Source organism: Nerophis lumbriciformis, linkage group LG20 (genome assembly GCF_033978685.3).
Source record: "Nerophis lumbriciformis linkage group LG20, RoL_Nlum_v2.1, whole genome shotgun sequence".
In the NCBI taxonomy this organism is placed as follows: Eukaryota; Metazoa; Chordata; class Actinopteri; order Syngnathiformes; family Syngnathidae; genus Nerophis; species Nerophis lumbriciformis.
Genome location: NC_084567.2, coordinates 31,196,205 through 31,209,027, shown reverse-complemented (window position 1 = coordinate 31,209,027; position 12,823 = coordinate 31,196,205). Strand labels below are relative to the sequence as shown.

Sequence of the window (12,823 nt, the reverse complement as noted above, 5' to 3'; positions counted from 1 at the left end):
CGATCTCACGATCCACTCTTCCCTCACTCGTGAACAAGACTCCGAGGTACTTGAACTCCTCCACTTGGGGCAAGATCTCCTCCCCAACCCGGAGATGGCACTCCACCCTTTTCCGGGAGAGAACCATGGACTCGGACTTGGAGGTGCTGATTCCCATCCCAGTCGCTTCACACTCGGCTGTGAACCGATCCAGTGAGAGCTGAAGATCTTGGCCGGAGGAAGCCATCAGGACCACATCATCTGCAAATAGCAGTGACCTAATCCTGCAGCCACCAAACCAGATCCCCTCAACGCCCTGACTGCGCCTAGAAATTCTGTCCATAAAGGTTATGAACAGAATCGGTGACAAAGGGCAGCCTTGGCGGAGTCCAACCCTCACTGGAAACGTGTCCGACTTACTGCCGGCAATGCGAACCAAGCTCTGACACTGATTATACAGGGAGCGAACTGCCACAATAAGACAGTCCGTTACCCCATACTCTCTGAGCACTCCCCACAGGACTTCCCGGGGTACACGGTCGAATGCCTTCTCCAAGTCCACAAAGCACATGTAGACTGGTTGGGCAAACTCCCATGCACCCTCAAGGACCCTGCCGAGAGTATAGAGCTGGTCCACAGTTCCACGACCAGGACGAAAACCACACTGTTCCTCCTGAATCCGAGGTTCGACTATCCGGCGTAGCCTCCTCTCCAGTACACCTGAATAGACCTTACCGGGAAGGCTGAGGAGTGTGATCCCACGATAGTTGGAACACACCCTCCGGTTCCCCTTCTTAAAGAGAGGAACCACCACCCCGGTCTGCCAATCCAGAGGTACCGACCCCGATGTCCACGCGATGTTGCAGAGTCTTGTCAACCAAGACAGCCCCACAACATCCATACATGTTTTTTTTAAGGAGTTGATGAAATGTCCACAAGGGTAGTCAACATGTGTTTGTACTGTGGAACAAAGAGGAAAAGAAAGTTCAAAAGCCAGCATCTGTGATGGTAAGGGGCTGTATTAGTGCCCAAGGCATGGGTAACATCACAGTAGCTCACTTGTCTAACTTACACATCTGTGAAGGCACCATTAATGTTGAAAGGTACATACAGGTTTTGGAGCCACATGTGTTGCCATCCAAGCAACGTTATCATGGACGCCCCTGCTTATTTCAGCAAGACGATGCCAAGCCACGTGTTACAACAGCGTAGCTTCATAGTGAAAGAGTGTGTGTCCTAGACTGGCCTGCCTGTAGTCCAAACTTAAGCTCTACATCAAGCAAGAATGGGAAAGAATTCCACCTGGAAAGCTTAAAAAAATTGGTCTCCTCAGTTTCCAAACGTTTACTGAGTGTTGTTAAAAGGAAAGGCCATGTAACACAGTGGTAAAAATGCCCCTGTGCCAACTTTTTTGCAATGTGTTGCTGCCATTAAATTCAATGTTAATGATTATTTGCCAAAAAAAAAAAAAAAGCAAAATAATTGCAGACATGCACTTATGTTACATAGTGACAAGGGAGTCGGAGACAGAGGGAGGCTTCAAGCTGACGACTCAAAAAAAAAAAAAAAAAAGAAACACTTGAAAATGGCAGTGGGATTCTCTCCTGCAGATTAGATTTTTCCTAGAGTTATGAAGACGACGTACTGGAAACCCAAAGTCATAACTGCTCTCTTCTAAGACATCCAACATAAATTTAGAAAGACGCATTAAGGTTCACTGCACATAACCATTACCAACTGTACCCAAACAACACATAAGCCAGTATCGATCGATACTGTTTTTTTGTTTGTTTGTTTGTTTTCCTGTAGGGCCAAGAAGATGAATAACATTACTGGGGCAAACCAAAGAAAAGGCAAACTAAAATATACGACAGTATCACTGTAGTTCATAAAATCTATTACTAGGGACAAGCGGTAGAAAATGGTTGGATGGATAGGCTGATTTTATGTATTGAACACCCTTTTAAAAAACCTGACCTTTTCCTTAATAACTCTTGAAATTATTATTTTTTGTTGTTGTTGCACCTGAAATAATGTTTATAATCTGTATTGACTAAAGTAATTAGTTTTAAATTAAGTATTCCCCTTTTTTTTTTTTGCCAGGTTTAGGGATTAAGGCAATTGGATATTTCTTTATGTTTGTACTAAATTATTGTTTCTGCTTGCACATTGATATTGCTTTATATAAAATACAACTCAAATCCTGCCAAAACAAATTAATAAAAGTTAGCATTTCTACCTAAATAAATGTTTTTACATCAGTTAAGGAATATTGTGGTGGTAATTTTTTCTGGCGGGCTGAAATGTTGTGTAGGTTCTTTTATAACATGTTCTGGTTAATAGTTCTTACTTGCAGAATGTTTAACGGACTGAATATTACACTTTATTAATAGATAAAGTAAGTAAGTACATTTTATTTATAAAGCGCTTTTCACAGATAAAATCACAATACGCTGTACAATTCAATTAAAACAACAGGGGCGATATCATAAAAAGGATACAACGTGGATTAAAATTGATAGTTAAAAGATGCATTAACTAAAAAGATAAGTTTAAGAAGGTTAAGAAGGACACTGATTGTGTCTCCATCCTTGCTCCCGCATCAAGCCACTAGAGAGAGACAAAGCAGAGCCAGGAAAAGCAAAGAAGGAAAGTAACGTAAAGTTATTTTGTAAATATTTTATGACTGAAATGTGCAAATATTATATTATACTTTGTATACATATGTATTCATGTTCGTTAATTTTCTGTTTTATATTAATAATATTTACACATTTGATAGAAAGTACACGCACCGATTGTGTCGCCATCCTTGCTCCCACACCAAGCCACTTGAGGGAGACAAAGCAGAGCCAGGAAACGCAAAGAAGTAAAGGAACCTAAAGTTATTTTTTTTGTGAAAATTGTAAATATTTTATGACTGATATTTCCAAATTTGATATTATACTTTGTATACGTATTTATTTATGTTAGGTAATTTTCAGTTTTATATGGATGGATGGATATTAATAATATTTACACATTTGATAGAAAGTATACACACAGATTGTGTCTCCATCCTTGCTCCCACATCAAGCCACTAGAGGGAAACAAAGCAGAGCCAGTAGAGATGCGCGGATAGGCAATTATTTCATCCGCAACCGCATCAGAAAGTCGTCAACCATCCGCAATCCACCCGTTTTCTAACATTTGATCAGAACCGCATCCGCCTGCACCCGCCCGTTGTTATATATCTAATATAGACGATGCAAGGCATTAGTGAGGTTATAAAGCTTTTGCCTGTTAAAGAAAGGAGACTGATCCAATGCAGCACAGACATTCGCGTGCCACGCTGTCACGACCCAGACGCACACCAGTGCGCAATCATATGGGAGCCGCGCTGAGCGCACCTCCAAGCGCGTCTCGCTGCCGGCGACGGCCGGGTATATGGGCCCGACGCTCCAGCGCCATCCATTTTCAGGGCTAGTTGATTCGGCAGGTGGGTTGTTACACACTCCTTAGCGGGTTCCAACTTCCATGGCCACCGTCCTAGCTGCTGTTTATATCAACCAGGGTGAGCCCCACCCCTTTCGTGAGCGCACTGCGCGCGGAGTGACCCCTGTTACGCGCCCCCGGCAACAGGGGTGGCGGGCAGGTAAGCTGCGTGGGCGGAGCGCGCGGAGTGACCCCTGTTACGAGCCCCCGGCCACGGGGGTGGTGGGCAGGTAAGCTGCTTACCTGCTGCGCGTGACGCCGGCGTCGGGCCCTTCTCGCGGATCGCCTCAGCTACGGCTCCCGGTGGGGCCCTCTCGGGGGAAGGGGCCTCGTTCCCGGACCCCGGCGAGGCGTCCCTTCTCCACTCCGTAAAAGTGTCCATCTCTCTTTTTTTTTTTCTTCTGTTGTGGCATATGCAGCAGGTGCCTGCTCGTTTTTCGTATGCGGGTAACAACATTTAACTATGTATATATATTTCCGAATTGGTTTAACTGCCACCCGCCTGAATCTATTTAAAATCTTTTTTTTTTTTATTTCAACCACCCGACCCAACCCGACCCGCGGATAAAATCTAATTTTTTTTAATTTCATCCGCCCGATCCGCGGATAATCCGCGGACTCCGCGGTTGTGCCCGCAAACCGCGCATCTCTAAGAGCCAGGAAAAGCAAAGAAGGAAAGGAACGTAAAGTTATTTTTAGTGAACATTGTAAATATTTTATGACTGATATTTGCAAATTTTATATTATACTTTGTATACATATTCATTCAAGTTAGGTAATTTTCTGTTTTATATTAATAATATTTACACATTTGGATATAAAGTATACGCACTGATTGTGTCTCCATCTTTGCTCCCACACCAAGCCACTAGAGGGAGACAAAGCAGAGCCAGGAAAAGCAAAGAAGGAAAGGAACGTAAAGTTATTTTTAGTGAAAATTGTAAATATTTTATGACTGATATTTGCAAATTTTATATTATACTTTGTATACATATTCATTCAAGTTGGGTAATTTTCTGTTTTATATTAACAATATTTACACAGTTGGTTCTCCCCGTGACTGCGTGGGTTCCCTCCGGGTACTCCGGCTTCCTCCCACTTCCAAAGACATGCACCTGGGGATAAGTTGATTGGCAACACTAAATTGGCCCTAGTGTGTGGATGTGAGTGTGAATGTTGTCTGTCTATCTGTGTTGGCCCTGCGATGAGGTGGCGACTTGTCCAGGGTGTACACCGCCTTCCGCCCGATTGTAGCTGAGATAGGCTCCAGCGCCCCCGCGACCCCAAAGGGAATAAGCGGTAGAAAATGGATGGAGGGATGGATATAAAGTATACGCACTGATTGTGTTTCCATCTTTGCTCCCACACCAAGCCACGAGAGGGAGACAAAGCAGAGCCAGGAAAAGCAAAGAAGGAAAGGAACGTAAAGTAATTTTTTTAGTGAAAATAGTAAATATTTTATGACTGAAATTTGCAAATGTGATATTATATTTTGTATATACATTTATTCAAGTTAGATGATTTTCTGTTTTATATTAATAATATTTACACATTCGATTAGAAAGTCTACGCACTGATTGTGTCTCCATCCTTGCTCCCTCATCAAGCCACTAGAGGGAGACAAAGCAGAGCCAGGAAAAGCAAAGAAGTAAAGGAACGTAAAGTTATTTTTAGTGAAAATTGTAAATATTTTATGACTGATATTTGCAAATTGGATATTGTATTTTTTATACATATTCATTCAAGTTAGGTAATTTTCTGTTTTATATTAATAATATTTACACATTTGATTAGAAAGTATACACACTGATTGTGTCTCCATCCTTGATCCCACATCAAGCCACTAGAGGGAAACAAAGCAGAGCCAGGAAAAGCAAAGAAGGAAAGGAATGTAAAGTTATTTTTAGTGAAAATTGTAAATATTTTACGACTGACATTTGCAAATTCTATATTATACTTTGTATACATATTTATTCAATTAGGTAATTTTATGTTCTATATTATCAATATGTACACATTTGGATAGAAAGTACACGCACTGATTGTGTCTCCATCATTGCTCCCACATCAAGCCACTAGAGGGAGACAAAGTAGAGCCAGGAATAGCAAAGAAGTAAAGGAGCGTAAAATATTTTTTTTAGTGAAAATTGTAAAAATTTAATGACTGATATTTGCAAATGTGATATTATATTTTGTATACATATTTATTCAAGTTAGGTAAATTTCTGTTTTATATTAATAATATTTACGCATTTGATTAGAAAGTATACGCACTGATTGTGTCTCCATCCTTGCTCCCTCATCAAGCCACTAGAGGGAGACAAAGCAGAGCCATGAATAGCAAAGAAGTAAAGGAGCGTAAAGTTATTTTTTAGTGAAAATTGTAAATATTTATGATTGATATTTGCAAATTTGATATTATACATTGTATACATATTTATTCATGTTAGGTAATTTTTTGTTTTATATGGATGGATGGATATTAATAATATATACACATTTGATAGAAAGTATACGCACTGATTGTGTCTCCATCCTTGCTCCCTCATCAAGCCACTAGAGGGAGGCTAAGAAGAGCCAGGATAAGGAAAGAAGTAAAGGAACGTAAAGTTATTTTTAGGTGAAAATTGTAAATATTTTATGACTGATATTATACATTGTATACATATTCATTCAAGTTAGGTAATTTTCTGTTTTATATGGATGGATGGATATTAATAATATTTACACATTTGATAGGAAGCATACGCACTGATTGTGTCTCCATCTTTGCTCCCACATCAAGCCACTAGAGGGAGACAAAGCAGAGCCAGGAATAGCAAAGAAGTAAAGGAGCGTAAAGTAATTTTTCTTAGTGAAAATAGTAAATATTTTATGACTGAAATTTGCAAATGTGATATTATATTTTGTATACACATTTATTCATGTTAGATAATTTTCTGTTTTATATTAATAATATTTACACATTTGATTAGAAAGTCTACGCACTGATTGTGTCTCCATCCTTGCTCCCTCATCAAGCCACTAGAGGGAGACAAAGCAGAGCCATGAATAGCAAAGAAGGAAAGGAACGTAAAGTTATTTTGAGTGAAAATTGTAAATATTTTATGACTGATATTTGCAAATTTGATATTATACTTTGTATACATATTTATTTATGTTAGGTAATTTTCTGTTTTATATGGATGGATGGATAGTAATAATATTTACACATTTGATAGAAAGTATACGCACTGATTATGTCTCCATCTTTGCTCCCACATCAAGCCACTAGAGGGAGGCTAAGAAGAGCCAGGATAAGCAAAGAAGTAAAGGAGCGTAAAGTTATTTTTAGGTGAAAATTGTAAATATTTTATGACTGATATTTGCAAATTTGATATTATACATTGTATATATATTCATTCATGTTAGGTAATTTTCTGTTTTATATGGATGGATGGATATTAATAATATTTATACATTTGATAGGAAGCATACGCACTGATTGTGTCTCCATCCTTGCTCCCACATCAAGCCACTAGAGGAAGACAAAGCAGAGCCAGGAATAGCAAAGAAGTAAAGGAGCGTAAAGTAATTTTTTTGGTGAAAATAGTAAATATTTTATGACTGAAATTGGCAAATGTGATATTATATTTTGTACACACATTTATTCAAGTTAGATAATTTTCTGTTTTATATTAATAATTTTTACACATTTGATTAGAAAGTATACGCACTGATTGTGTCTCCATCCTTGCTCCCTCATCAAGCCACTAGAGGGAGACAAAGCAGAGCCACGAATAGCAAAGAAGTAAAGGAGCGTAAAGTTATTTTTTAGTGAAAATTGTAAATATTTTATGACTGATATTTGCAAATTTTATATTATATTTTGTATGCATATTTATTCAAGTTAGGTAATTTTCTGTTTTATATGGATGGATGGATATTAATAATATTTACTCATTTGATAGAAAGCATACGCACTGATTGCGTCTCCATCTTTGCTCCCACATCAAGCTACTAGAGGGAGACAAAGCAGAGCCAGGAAAAGCAAAGAAGGAAAGGAACGTAAAGTTATTTTTAGTGGAAATTGTAAATATTTTATGACTGATATTTGCAAATTTTATATTATACTTTGTATACATATTCATTCAAGTTAGGTAATTTTCTGTTTTATATTAATAATATTTACACATTTGGATAGAAAGTATACGCACTGATTGTGTCTCCATCCTTGCTCCCACATCAAGCCACTAGAGGGAGACAAAGCAGAGCCATGAACAGCAAAGAAGGAAAGGAACGTAAAGTTATTTTTAGTGAAAATTGTAAATATTTTATGATTGATATTTGCAAATTTGATATTATACATTGTATACATATTTATTCATGTTAGGTAATTTTTTGTTTTATATGGATGGATGGATATTAATAATATATACACATTTGATAGAAAGTATACGCACTGATTGTGTCCATCCATGCTCCCACATTAAGCCACTAGAGGGAGACAAAGCAGAGCCAGGAAAAGCAAGAAGTAGTAGAGGATTGTAACACTTTCAGTACTTCTTGGAGCAAATTACATTCATAACTCCGTTTTATTTTCTACTTCACTGCATTTAATACTAAATTCCCTAATTTTAAATTGAATGAATTCACATTTATTGGATGATATAATCTGAAACTGAATCATCTTCTTCTTCAGTGTTATTTATGTTTCTAATTATATTGCAATAATCATCATTTTGTAAAAATCTGGCATTCAATTTCCAGTAGCTTTCATTTAGACAAAACTGCCTAAAATACTGCTAAAACCAACATGGGGCCAAAGAAGGAGCTAACAGCCAAGGAGAAGGTGAGTGTCTGAATTTTTGACAGTGGAGATGTCCGCTGTAAAACAACAACAACAACAACACAAAATCATGCAACTGGTGGAGGAGGTGAAGTTCCTTTGCTTCTAGAACGGTGGTCTGCAATCTGCGGCTCTAGTGGCTACCTGGACCTTTTTCAAAAATGTTTGACAATAGAAAAAGATGGGGAAAAAATATAAAATATTTTTGTTTTCATAGGGTGTCTGTAGGAGGACAACATGACACAAACCTCCCTAATTGTTAAAAATCCCACAGTTTATATTAAACATGATTCTCTGATGAGAGTATTTGGTGAGCACCGTTTTATCCCACTAATTATGGAGGTCCTTGAACTCACCATAGTTTGTTTACATGTACAACTTTCTTAAACGATGCCAGAGAAAGACATATTTTATGCCACTCCTTCTTCGTCTCATTTTGTCCACCAAATGTTTTATGCTGTGCGTGAATGCACAAAGGTGAGCTTTGTTGATGTTATTGACTTGTGTGGAGTATATTTGGTTACTGCATGACTGCAAGCTAATCGATGCTAACATGCTATTTAGGCTAGCTTTATGTACGTATTGCATCATTATGCCTCACTTGTAGGTATATTTGAGCTCATTTAAGTGCCTATGTCCTCTGTGTATTTAATTTATATCTGCATTTCTCAGGGCATATTATCTGTATGTAACATTGCCAACCATCCGGACTGTTATAGGCGCAAAGTTCAAAAGTCTGTGATGTTATGGTCTCATCAGTTCCCAAACGTTTACTGAGTGTTGTTAAAAGGAAAGGCCATGTAACACAGTGGTAAAAATGCCCCTGTGTCAACTTTTTTGCAATGTGTTGCTGCCATTAAATTCTGAGTTAATGATTATTGAATATAAGTTGAAAAGGATTTGCAAATCACCTAAGGAACTTTAATTATTAGAGAGTTCTGGTCGGACGGTTTTTCACGGGACACATTTCCGGCGTTGTTGTTGAACTCGTGAGCCACGGATGAGGAGATGCTGCTCCGTTGTTGATTTAAGTAAAGTCTGAATGTCATTAAAACTTCTTCCACTCCCGTCCTTGCACGCTACATCGCTACAACTAAGATGACGGGGAAAAGACGCTGTCGAAGGTGAGCCACGTAAATAAGACCGCCCACAAAACGGCGCATCCTGAAGTGACTTGAAGATGATCTGTAAAACATGATCTATGCAACATTTTGACCAAAGAACCACCATTACATGTTATGTAGACCAGTGGTCCCAAACTACCGGTCCGTGGACCGATTGGTACCGGGCCGCACAAGAAATTAAAAAATAAAAATTATTTTTTTTAATTTATTGAATCAACATAAAAAATACAATATATACATTATATATCAATATAGATCAATACAGTCTGCAGAGATACAGTCCGTAAGCACACATGATTGTATTTCTTTATCACAAAAATAAATAAATAAATACCATAACCCCCCCCCCCCCCCCCCCCCGGTCCACAAGGAAGTGTTTTACATGTAGAATATTAAAATAATATGATACATAATCCGGTGCACCTTTTGTATGAAAAAAGACCTGAATAGACCCGCTCATTGGCAGTGCACCTTATAATCCGGTGCACCCTATAGTCTGGAAAATACGGTACTATATTGGATTAAAGGTGACTGTGGCAGTGCTCTGCCGTGGGTTCCCCTGACCACCACACCCGGTATTCTGGATACAACACTGTTTTACTGTCATAAATGTGAGAGCCGTTTGCTTTCCAGCAAAATATATTTTCTTGTTCCGTGTCTTTCTCTCTCTCTCTGGCTCCTACTCCAACTCTCACTCCGTGTCTCGCTCCGGCTGCTGCTAATGAAGGCGACAGGTGATTGCACACCTCGATCCGCGGCTGGCCCGCAAGCCACGCCCCCCTAAACAGTGACTAAAAGGCTGCTAATGAAGGCGACATGTGATTAAATAACAAGGCCCACCAAAGACACCCCGTCACCTGTCGCTGTCTTCAAGGCCCGTCTTTGCACACCTCGATCCGCGGCAGGCCCGCAGGCCACGCCCCCCTAAACAGTGACTAAAAGGTGTTATTTCATGCCTCGAGAGCTGTCATGATGTTGAAAACCCTATTTAGAATGTCTTGAATAGATTGTTTATGCTCCAGCTATGCAAATATTAGATTTATAATGAATGATTCCTACTTCACAGGAATCTGTTCACTGCGGTCATGTCCAGAACCAATTAACAGCGATAAACGAGGAATGGCTGCACATTGAAGTGATTTATGGAGTTTTGTGTTCCGAATGCCTTGAGCCGGATTGAGAAAATCTGGGAGTACAAGTTATTTCAGCCCCCCCACCTCGGTGTGCAAAGCTGCCAAACCTCAACAAGAAACATCTGGAACACATCTCACAGACGGGAAACTCCGCAGTATTTCTTCCCGTACTTCGGGGAGGACAGTCGGTTCATGTAACATTGTGTTCTGACTTTTGTTGTCAGGTTCAGCTATTTTGAGACGATTGTGATTTCCGAGAGGGAATCTAGTCCAAAAAAAACTAAGATGTGCTGGGAGAATTCCAGGGAAGGGTGTTTATATCTCAGTTAACACAAACCTCAGTTCAGATTTAGCTCTGCCTGCAGTGCAGACCACATCACATAGAGGTATCATTGTGTGTGGTAAGTCTTTTTCTCCTAAACTATATTGCTGATTTGTGCAAGTCACTCTATGCATTCCTTTTTGTCTTATTACTTTTTGTATTGTTACCTATATGTATAATTTAATAAAAACATTTTTAAAAAAGCACAAATACATGTTTTTAATATGCAGTAAATCCAATATTTGTATTTATTTGCATAGAGTATACATATTTCACTGTGGTGCATGTGGTTAGCACATCTGCTTTGCTGCCATGTGGGCCTGGGTTTGAATGAAAAGTGAATATATATTTATTATTAGTGCTGTACAATGATTAATGTTTTTTTAATTTAGAATGATAACACTTTTAAATTTGGATTAAAATTAAATTTTCTGTGATTAATCACATAAGTAAATTTGTTATTGTTGACAGCCCTAATATATGTATACATATATATACTGTATGCATCTAATATATATATATATATATATATATATATATATATATATATATATATATATATATATATATATATATATATATATATATATATATATATATATATATATATATATATATATATATATATATATATATATATATATATATATAGTACAGGCCAAAAGTTTGGACAGACCTTCTCATTCGATGCGTTTTTCTTTATTTTCATGACTATGTAGATTGTCAGTGAAGGCATCAAAACTATGAATGAACACATGTGGAGTTATGTACTTAACAAAAAAAAGGTGAAATAATATAATAATGTAATATTCTAGTTTCTTCAAAATAGCCACCCTTTGCTCTGATTACTGCTTTGCACACTCTTGGTATATATATATATATATATATATATATATAGTCGAGGTTTCTGTGGTTTATCCGTTATGCAGTGCTCAATACCGGGGTAGAGCAGGATATACGCTAGGTCAGGAAAAAACACAGAGACTATTTCATCCCTACAAGCCTGTTTCGCAGGTTTCCCTGCTCTTCAGAAAATCCCCTGAAGGTTTCCCTGCTCTTCAGAAAATCCCCTGAAAAACACAGAGACTATTTCATCCCTACAAGCCTGTTTTGTATGTTTCCCTGCTCTTCAGGGGATTTTCTGAAGAGCAGGGAAACCTGAGAAACAGGCTTGTAGGGATGAAATAGCCTAAACAGACAAATAGACAAAAACGCAGAGACTATTTCATCCCTACAAGCCTGTTTCGCAGGTTTCCCTGCTCTTCGGGGGATTTTCTGAAGAGCAGGGAAACCTGAGAAACAGGCTTGTAGGGATGAAATAGCCTAAACATAGACAAATAGACAAAAACATAGAGAGTATTTCATCTCTCCAAGCCTGTTTCTCAGGTTTCCCTGCTTTTCAGAAAAATCCCCTGAAGAGCAGGGAAACATGCGAAACATGTTTCCCAGCCTCGAAGACAGCGACAGGTGAGTGGATGGCCCAGATGAGCCTTGTTATCTAATCACCTGTCGCCTTTATTAGCAGCAGCTGAGACGAGACACAGAGAGAGACTATTTCATCCCTACAGGGGATTTTCTGAAGAGCAGGGAAACTTGCAAAACAGGCTTGTAGACAAACAGACAAATAGACAAAAACGCAGAGACTATAGGGATGAAATAGTCTCTGCGTTTTTATCTATTTGTCTGTTTAGGCTATTTCATCCCTACAAGCCTGTTTCTCAGGTTTCCCTGCTCTTCAGAAAATCCCCTGAAGAGCAGGGAAACATGCAAAACAGGCTTGTAGGGATTAAATAGTCTCTGTGTTTTTCAGGGGATTTTCTGAAGTGCAGGGAAATCAGCGAAACAGGCTTGTGGGGATGAAATTGCCTCTGTGTTTTTCCTGACCTAACACACACATATGGGTCACCAAACTTAAGGTAGCCCTAAAAGTAAAAAAAAAAAAAGAAAAAAGAAAAAAGGCTAA

At 38.5% G+C, this 12,823-nt stretch overlaps 1 protein-coding gene across 2 annotated transcripts in view; it reads left to right on the top strand.

The window, feature by feature from the left end:
• c6.2 (complement component 6, duplicate 2) overlaps positions 1-12,823 on the top strand; it is an 84,704-nt gene that overhangs the window by 16,817 nt on the left and 55,064 nt on the right. The window contains exon 1 of one of the 2 annotated variants that reach the window (XM_072915340.1): positions 10,837-10,939. The exons of the other annotated variant lie outside the window; for it this stretch is intronic. The gene's annotated coding sequence lies outside the window, so the exon portion shown is untranslated. Of the gene's footprint in view, positions 1-10,836; positions 10,940-12,823 lie in introns of those variants that run through there. 2 annotated transcript variants of the gene reach the window in all.